The sequence below is a fragment of the Humulus lupulus genome, chromosome 4, assembly GCF_963169125.1.
Source record: "Humulus lupulus chromosome 4, drHumLupu1.1, whole genome shotgun sequence".
Classification (NCBI taxonomy): Eukaryota; Viridiplantae; Streptophyta; class Magnoliopsida; order Rosales; family Cannabaceae; genus Humulus; species Humulus lupulus.
In genome coordinates, this window is record NC_084796.1 from 63614803 (window position 1) to 63625816 (window position 11014).

Sequence of the window (11014 nt, forward strand, 5' to 3'; positions counted from 1 at the left end):
AGCAGATGAACTCAGACAGTCGACATACAGAAGCATGCATTGCGAAAATATAAAACATAAAGATTCGAAGACTTACCAGAAAAAAGATCGTTGAGAAGTGAAAAAAGTCTTCGGTAGTCGAGGTGCTTTCAAGATGAACTTGGGAAGTGCAGAAGAACGGTTTCTGGGAGAAGACGAGAGCTCTGGTTTTAGGGTTTCTGGAGTGAGTAGTGGCATGCGTAAAAAGAAAAGGAAGATTTTGGAGATATTATATAAGTTTGTCTGTGGCATTAAAAATGTGTAATCATCAGTTTCCCTTTTTCGAAGCATGGGGAAGCGGAATGGCCGTCGAATTATTACTGGGGAACCGAAAATTCATGATTAGACAAGAGTAGGTTACTTTTTCCAAGAACACACGAAGGGTTCTGACACATAAGGCGGGGTAACCAAAGAGTCGTTCGCTCAAAAGTTTATTCATTGCTCGTAATAAATAAACTTGGGGTGCAAATGTTATCCAAAAAATTGGCATTTGATAACGTGGCAAGTAATCCCTGGACACGTGGCTGACACCTGGAAAAGCTCTGTTAGTACATCGACCAGAAGACGTATTAGAAACAGTTAGTGGCCCAGTCTTACCTGCGACCAGTCTGGTCGCAGGTTCCGCATGCGATGTAATATTATTGTAAAGATCTTTGTAGATCCCAAATTTAACTCACACAATCTCCTAAATATCCGATTATTTAGGAGAGAATATCGGCAACTAAATTATGTAATCCCCCTTGAGCCTATAAGTAGAAAAAGATAGCTCAAGGGAGAGGGCTTTTGGCTTTCGAATTACGTGATACTAGTATAATTCTATCTGAAATATTGTATTGTTCTTCAGATGCTAGTGAAACTCATTGAACCCTAGTTCTTTGATCACTCCTTTGATTCTTATATCAATAACAGTCTAAGTGGACGTAGGTCATTACTAGATCCTGGGGCCGAACCACTATAAAATATCGTGTTCTTTTTACTTTTTGCCATTCGATTCTTGTCAACACATTCATCCACATCATGCATATTCTGATTCCGTGTCAGTTGGCCAAATTCTGGGTCAACAGCTACGCCCTTAACAAATTTGACAAGGAAGCAAGAGAAATTTTTATGGATGGAGAAGTGAAAAGAAAGCTTCCAAAAGCTAAAGGACAAGCTCATAACAACCCCAATTCTATGCATCCCAAATGACAAGGGCAAGTATGTAGTATATTGCGAAGCGTCAAAACAAGGATTTGGATGCGTTTTTGATGCAAGACGAAAAGGTGGTCGCATACGCCTTGAGACAACTAAAGGAATACAAACAAAGGTACCCGACCCATGACTTGGAGTTGGCAGCAGTGTTCTTTGCTTTAAATATTTGGAGGCATTATCTATACAGAGAGAAGTGCGAGATCTATACAGACCACAAGAGTTTAAAGTACTTCTTTATGCAAAAGGAGCTCAACATAAGGCAACGAATGTGGCTAGAGCTAGTTAAGGACTACGATTGTGAGATTTGTATCATTTGGGAAAGGTTAATGTCGCACCAGATGTGCTTAGTAGATAGAGTTATGGTAGCATATCAATGCTTAAGGGGATTTAACAGCCCTGACAAGATGATATTTAGAAATTTAAAATTAAGCTGATAACGGGACAATTAGCTGATCTCACAATCAAGTCAACACTTATGGAGGAAATTAAAAAGAAACAACGAGAGGATGAGTTTCTTATTAAGAAAAAGGCAGCACTACAAAGATCGCAAAATGTTGATTTTGTGATGATAAAGGAAGTTATGCTACGATATAGAAACCGAGTGTGTGTGCCAAATCAAGACGGATTAAGAGAAAGTATCATGCGAGAATTGCACACCACTCCGTATTCACTTCATCTGGGATCGACCAATATGTACAACGATGTCAAGACAATGTACTGGTGGCTGGAAATGAAGAAAGACATAGCAGAGTTTGTAGAAAAATGTCTTACATGCCAACAAGTTAAAGTCAAACATCAGAGACCCGCTAGAACATTACAACGATTAGAGATTCCCAAATGGACATGGGAAGATATAGCGATGGACTTCATGACAGGATTACCAAGGACCGCCAAGCAACATGACTCTATTTGGGTGATAGTAGATAGACTCACAAAATCTGCTCACTTCTTGCCAGTAAGAACAGTTTACAATGATAAGCAGTATGCAAAGCTTTATGTGGCGGAGATAGTAAGATTACATGGAGTCCCAAAGACGAACGTCTCTGATAGAGGATCGATTTTTACCTTGAAGTTTTGGGAAAGCCTACAATATGCCATGGGCACTAAGTTAAAGCTAAGTAGGGCATTTCACCCTCAGACAAATGGTCAGTCAGAACGCACCATACAAATTTTTGAAGACATGTTGAGAGCTTGTACTTTAGACTTTCTAGGGTCTTGGAGTAAATATTTACCGCTTATGGAATTCACTTATAAAACACAGTTATTAGACCACGATAGGAATGGCACCTTTTGAATTGTTGTACGGGCGTAAGTGTAGAACCCCACTTTATTGGGATGAGGTAGGTAAAAGGAAACTGTTGGGTCCAGACGTAGTAAGAGAGGCAATAAAAGCAGTAGAAAATATTAGGCAGAGACGGTCACAGCTCAGAGTCGTCAGAAAACCTATGCAGACTCTAAGAGGCGAGACATAGAGTGTGCAATAAGTGACCATGTTTTTCTCAAAGTATCTCTGATGAAGGGGATTATGCGTTTTGGAAAGAAAGGAAAGTTAAGCTCGAGGTTTATAGGTCCTTTTGAGATGTTGGAAAAAGTAGGGCAAGTAGTATATTGGTTGGCTTTACAGCCATCATTAGCTGAAACACATAATATTTTTTGTATATCTATGTTGAGAAAGTATGTATCATATTCATCCCATGTGCTCGATTTCAAGGCTCTAGAGTTGAAACAAGATTGCAGTTCTGAAGAACGGCCAATATGCGCTCTAGAGCGGGAAACTAAGGAGTTAAGGTCCAAAAGTATCCCTATAGTTAAAATCTTGTCGAGCAATAGCATTGAAAGAGAGGAAACATGGGAATTGGAGGAAGATATGAGGGAACGGTATCCCACAGTTTCTAGTAAGACAAATTTCGAGGATGAAATTTCTTTAAGGAGGGGAGAATTGTTGTAACCGAGGTTACCTTTCTCTAAGATCTCTTTATTTATGTGATTATAAGTTGTCTTTATTTTATATAATAGATATAACTTGAGTTGTTGTGATAGAATAAGGTTTAATTTTTGAAATATTTAGTGGTTATGATTGGTATAGTATAGTATAGTTTTGTGATATTAGAAGCCTTGTTTGTGGAAAATGGGTGATTGCGTAAGAATAAATTAATTATGGTATTATTAAGAATTGCTATGGATCGAGTCTACATAAATCCCTAAAGCCCAATAATATTTTGGGCTTAGTAAATTCAAAATCATCCTAGAGATTTAGAGTTTGTTAATTTATGGTTAGTTATGATATTTGTGGATTAGGTTGTTATTTAGATAATTAAATAGAGTTTTCGTAACTTTAGGGTACTGTAACTTAGGACCTATTTTTGACCTAGTTATGTTACGATTTTGGGAAAATTACCTTTCTAAAACGTTGTAGATAATTGAATTATCTTTAGAATGGCATAAATATTGTCTAAATCAAACTCATACAGCTTCGGTTATGTTAATTTTACTACAGTTGAGTCCAGAGTTACGAGATTTAGGTAGTTAGAGGTTGAGATATTTTTCCTAGGTAGTTTGATGTTATATTATTCCTCAATTCTTTTATAAAAATATTAATAAGATAATCTAGAGATATTTTCTATAGAAGTTAGGATTCTATTTTATTTAAATTTTAATTTGGATTATAGTTAGAATGAAATTATGATTTTTGAGAGCCTATAAATAGAGCCTATTCCTATTCATTTTTTCATTGACTCTTGCTCTTTTTGAGGCCCTCACACACACACTCTCTCTCTCCGTATTGTTGTCATGCACCACCATCAAAACACAAACCCTAAGGTAAATATCATCATCACCATCCCCTCTTCATATCTTTGAAACCCTAGTATCCAATTAGGCCACAAGACCAAGGTTATCTTTCTTATTGTCAAAACCCTACAAGCATGCATTTAAGGATCTAGGGTTTTTCATCAAGATCAAGGTTGAGGTATAGTTATGTTTTGATTGTGTTTGAGTTTTAGATATATTAGTTTATGTTTTAATAGTGGTATTATGTTTATGAAATAGGGTTTTAAGCAGGATTAGCATATAAAGGACTCAGGTATAGTTTCTGTGCACCACACTCAAGGTAAGGAAAATTAGGTAGTTTAGTTTATGACATATTCTGTGATATGTATGACCCTAACATTTCAGGTACAAAAAGATGATAAGTGTGGTTGGACCTAAGGTGTTCAAAAATGTATGACGGACCTAAGTGATGTCTGGTAGGCTCGGTTGCCAAAATTGTATGACAGACTTATGTCCGAGGCTTAATTGCCACCTCTGTATAAGTACTTATCTTTTTCTTATACCTGTCTTGTTATTATAACCTATGACTATGACCTATGATTATAACCTATGACCTAGGATTTATTTTGATCTTGTATGATTAGTATAAATTAGCGTTGTTATGAACTCTTGTATGAACTGATGGTATGATTGTTATGACTATGTGTTATATGATTTGTTGTTTATGATGTGTTTATGACTAATGTTATGATTGTAGGATATAATTTATGATCTAGATCTATGTGTAATTTTTCGTATGACGGTGATATAGGATAGATTATGACCTTGGTTTCTGTTATGAATATAGTATTGCATGTGAAATTATTCTTTCTGAGTTTATGATTGATTTCTGTATGAATTGTTGTGTATTTTCCTTACTGGGCTTAGAAGCTCATTCCATTCTTTTATTTTGAAGAATAAGTTAACCTTAGATGACCGGTGGCGAGCGAATTCCCAATAGAAGACTGGTGTGAATATGTGGAGGTCGTATAGCTGCATGTTATTTTCTTGGGAAATTATGAACTTTATTATTTAGTGTTGCCTAATTTTAATTTTATTTTATTTTAAAGACTATTATTTATTTTTCCTAAAACCGGGTTATATTTATTTTAAATTATCAATAAAGAAGGCAACACTTTTTACAATTTTTTACATTAATTTTTCAACATCTTTATTTTCTACAATTATAGCTAGAATTTAGGGTGTTACATCTTTTTACCAAACGATTTTTAGTGTTACGTTCCCAATGATGCATACAATTTTCATAAACTAGGCTACAAAGATAATTTCAAACAAACAATTTTCTGACGTGAAAGATCAGTTAAAACCGCAACCACATAGCATACTTAGAATTTTTAGAGATCTCACAACAATATAATTTTTATGGTTTGCTTGTCCTCATGCCTATTTGATTCCACTTAATCGCACACTACTAACAACTCCTCGAGGTTAATTAATAGAGGCGGATTTGAAATTTTGTTCAAATTTTCTTTAAGCAAAAATTTCTTAAGGTGAAATGACAAGATTTAGGTTTTTTTTTTCAAGTATTTTTTCACAATTACACAATAATATAATTAGAGAAATGCAATAGGACAAAATAAATAATGTTAACTAAAATTGAACAAGAGTTGGGAGGTATAGCATGCCATCAACCATGACAAAAAAAAATAAAGCAAAATCTAGGAGGCAAAAATTTCCATCAACTAGTAAATAAGGTAAAAAATCTTGGAGGCACAAGTGCCATCAACTAAAAAAAATTAGGAGGCAAAAATGTCATCAACCATAACAAAAATAAATTAAAAACTAGGAGGCAAAAATTTCAATCAACTAGTAAATATGCACAAAAATAAATAAAGTAAATTACAACAAAAGTTAGGAGGCACAAATGTCGTCAACTAACACAAATGTAGCAAAAATAAATATATTACAACAAAAGTAAATAAAAAAAAAGACAGGAGGCACAAGTGTCGTCAATTAAAAAAAATAGAAAGCGTATGTACAAATAGATACATATATATATAAATAATTTTTTTATGGATGGTAGAACCGTCCCAAATTTTTATCTTATCTTTTTTTTTTAGATTTATATAAATATAATTTTTTATATTTTTGTATATATATTTTTTAAGTGCAAAAATTAAATAACTAGTAGAAAAATTCACTAACCTTGAGATAAATTTTGTTTCTTTACTTGCAACTCCCCAGCAACGGCGCCAAAAACTTGATAGACCGAAAATTGGTACGTTTTAAATATGTAAATTGCAAGTGCACAAATCGTATATAAATTATAGAGTTAGTGTAAACGAGGATGTCGAACCCAGCGGAGCTGTCTAAAATCAAAAAGAAAACTATTTTAAACCAACATTAAAAAACTCTAACTTACCTCCAAAGATTGATGATGGGATATTGTGATAAGAAAATCAAATAAAGGCAATAATAAATCATTTAAAGACAAGATATATAACTAAATTAATAATTGTAAACAAGATATAGAAGAAAGATTATTAAGATAATAGAATCCACAAAATATAAGTTCAATAATATTTATAAGTACATTGATTCCCAAGTTTTAGTAATAGTAGAAGTTAATCAAAATATCACTTATTCAAATTAGATATTCTATTTAAGCACAAGTTATTATAGAAATATAGGATTTATCTTTACTTGTTAAGATATTATTTCAAAGTATTTAGTGTGAATCAATCTAAAGAAATAACAAATAAATCAATGACAATTATTTATAAGGCAAAACATAATATTTTTGTTCTAAGTATTTGATGTGCACAATTTAATGACACGCGTTAATCAAAGAATATTATGATTTTGCACTAATGAAGAACAACGTGTAAATATGTGATAACAATACAAATACATGATATTTAAGATAAAAAAGGTATTTGAAGAAGAAAAATCTATAAACTTTGTTGCACAATTGAGAAATCAACATATAAAATAAATACTATCTAGTTACGTATTGTTTCATCATCACCTTAATAATCTTAAAAAGATTAGAAACTCATAACTATAATAGAAATTACAAAACAAATAGAATACATACTTAAAAAATGCTCTTGAAAAACACTAAAATGGAGGAGAGAATGGTAAAGAGAAATGGTAGAAAAGATTATAGTAACCAAAAATTAAGCACCCAAAAAATAGTCTTGAAATTACATATTTATAGCTAAAATGAAATTATTAAAATAATCAATTTAAATTAATTAAATTGATTAGATTAATTAAATTAATAATAATATGGAAAGTATGGGTAAATTCTAGGGCGTCATGATGATTTTTGTAGTGAAATGTGTAGAAAAATTGGGTAAAAAATTGGCATTTGAGGGACAAGGGGACAAGGAGACAATATGGGCTCAAGAGGAAAATGGAAGGTAGCTTGATGGGCTGGTAGGCGGCTGGGCCGTGGGGTGCAGGGGGCAAGCGGCTCGGCTTGGTGCTGCTGGCAAGCTCGTGTGAGGAGAAGGGAGCTAGGGGCTGGGGGTTGGCTGAGAAGGGTTAGGTCGAAGGGGAAATGAGGCAGAGCTAGGCGGGCAGGTCCAGCAGGTAGGTGCGAGTCAGACGCTTGGGTCAACTGGAGGCGCTGGATGGGTTGGCTGGGTTGGCACGGGCTTGGACTTGTGGGCTTCAACTCCTTGAGCTGAGGCTTTTTAGAAATATCACTTTTTTTTCTCTTTCTTTTCCTTGAAAATGTCACTTTATTTTCTTCTCTTTTTTTTCTTTTCAAGAGCCGAAAAATACAATATATTCCCTATAAAATAAACATAAATTAAATTAAAACTAAATATTTTCAATAATAAAATATACAACATAAGTTCCATATATACTAATTAAAACTTAATATACTTTGACATTTAATCTCAATAAAATCACATTTTTAACTTTTAATTTAACAACACTAATCTCAAATAATTAAACTACAAAATATTACAATAAAATATCTATAAAAACATATAATAATCTAAAAAAATACAATAAGACTAATAAATTCAAAATTACTTAAAAACTTAATAAATTACTTAAAAACTCAAAGACTAAGCAACAATTAGCATAAAATTTTGGTAAAATAACTCTATTTTGTAGAGTTATCAGTACGGGTTGTAATAATATAAGGAGGGTCCAACCCGCACCTGCTACTTTATTTTTTTTGTATATATATATTTTTAGTGATATTCTATTTATAAAAATACAACCCATAAAGGGCTCATTAAAAATTATAAAGTTTGTGACTCTTTTAATATGTTTGATGAAGATATTTGATTTTGGGATATGAATAGTTGTATTCCTTATATTTATACATATATATATATTTATGGTAGTCCAAAGATTTAACTTTTTTTAATGAAAGCTTTCGTTGCTATGAGATTAATGGTGATAACTTAGGAATTGTATATAAAATCTTGTTTAGGAAAAATAGATGAAAAATAAATAGTGTTACTTGTATTGATGGTTTAATATTAGTAAAAAAATTTGGTTTCCCGAAAAAGGACTACCTGATGACGTGGCAGAATTAACCTACATGTGGGATACATGTGACTATTTAAGTGCATATGATTTGTTCAACTATCGACCAGAAGAGAATCCACTCAGCATATATCATATTTATGGGTGACATGTAGAGTCCCAAAATTTTAATTAACTAGTTATATAGTAATAGCAGTAGTAGTTATAGTATGTTATTACTGTGGATTTTGGTTCAAGCCGAGACTTAGTTGAACACTCGTAGCAACACTTATAGATTTTATAAGTTTAACCTATAGTTTTAGAGTATTAATTATAACATAAGGTTTGATTAATATAGTTGATTATAAAGATGTCATTTATTATATTATAAGGTGTAGATAGAACTAATAAGATCATGACACTTGTCGTGTGCATGTTTATTAAGGAATTAAGTATTTTTGATGAATAGTTTTATAAAAGAAATATTTAAAAACTCTAGGACCTACCAGAAGCTTTAAAATCGTATTATGACTCAGTCAAAGTTGTTTATCCAATTCAAATTAAGTTGACAAAGTGCAATGACGTGTCTAATATTTCAACATATGCCGATATATCGCAGCTATAAGGGCGATATATCGCCACACGGAGAATACGAAAAACACTTCAACTTCGCACAAACGAAACGATGAGCACTCGGGACATAAGCCCAGGTGATATATCGCCTATGATGGGCGATATATCGGCCCTAGGGCCATAATTTCAAACGTTGTTGAAACCGAGCATAATTCATTCCTTAACCTCTTGACTAGCCTCTGAACGTTTTGACCAAGTCTTAAGCACCTGTTGAACGAATATTCAAATATTTTTCAATTAATACTCATTATTTTTATTCAAGCTAAAAGGAGATAGTTCACTCCTTGAACTCTATAAATAGGACCTAGTACCTAGCCATTTCTCTCATTCTTCAAGTTGTGTTCAGAGTCTTCAAGCTGCTAGGGTTACTATAGAGTGATAAACACTTGGGTTGGGATATAAGCTTTATCATCTTAAACTTTATAAACACTTGGGTTGGGATATAAGCTTTATCATCTTAAACTTTATAAACACTTGGGAAGTAAGATAAATAGTGTGTTTTTCAATATCGAGGTGTAGTTCGGTTCTAGTACATCCAAAGGTATTCCTAATCTTAAGTTCATTTCTGTATGTTTCTTTAGTTTTCTTTATTCAAATCCTAATTCGTTGTATACCATTCTTGGTTAGGTATTTAAGTTCTTTGAACTTAAGGTTTCTTTTCGATAAGTTTCTTCTTGGTGGTTTAGTTCTCTTGTTTATCATCTCTTATCTTTAGAAATACTCACAATTCTTATTGTTGGTTTTAGGAGTGTTCCAAATTCCGTTCTTGTTCTCATATCCCAGTTTTTGTAAGGAAAATAGGATAGATTATGTATGATTTTATGTTTTGATATGTTTATGCTAAGATATATGTATGATATGTTTTTTTTTTTAGTTTTTAGCATATAATTGTTTAGATAACAATCACATAATTTGTTTAGATAACAAATATATAACTTGTTTAGATAACAAGTCCCAATAATGTATTCCTTGGGCATATGATTGTTTAGATAACGAGCCCCATAAATTTATATGGCTTGTTTATATAATTGAGCCCCATAAATTTATGGGCATATAATTGCTTAGCTAGCAAGCCCCAAGAAGTATGATGGCCATTATAATGCATGTTTTATAGTCATATGTTTTGTAGTCCTATGTTTATGTTTTATGTTATACGTGCTAGTAGATTTTCCTTGCTGGGCATTAGCCTCACTCCTTTATTTTTTTTATATATGCAGGAAAATAGATATGGGCGGAAGGATTCGTAGTAGCTTGGTTTGTGTATTAAGGATGAAAGGATTCGATGGACTGCGTGACGATTCGAGGACGTCATTATTTTTTTTAGTCTCTTTAAATTATGTTTTTATGTATTTTTCGGCACTTAGCTTTGTAAACAATTTCCTTTAGTTTAAAGTGATGTTTTATTTTAAAACAATGGGATCCCATACCCTGCATTTATGTATTTCAATATTTACTTTGGAGTTTTTAATAAAGTAATGAATATTTCTTATGTATGTTTTCTCAGAGATAGTAGCTATGTCTAGTAGTTTTAATGGTCCAAGGTCTTAGAATTAGTTGGGTCATTACAGTTGGTATTAGAGCAACAGTTCATTCGCATGAAGTTCTCCTTGAAACACATGCTCAAGCTCTGAATCTAACCGTCAATGTAAGTGTTTATGTTGTAGTTATTATGCTTATATGTATAGCTAAAGTTTTAGCCTTATGTTTTCAGTTAAGAATGAATGGAGCATTAACCTGTGAGGATATCCGGGCCATTAAGGCCTTGAAAATAATTTGAGAACCAAGAAACATCGTAGGAGTGCTAGAAAGAATCACTCGGAGACTACTCTTATTCCACAGGGAGATATATCACCTCCAAGAAACTAAGCAAATCATGATGAGAGCAACGGAGCAATATGTTTTAGTAATT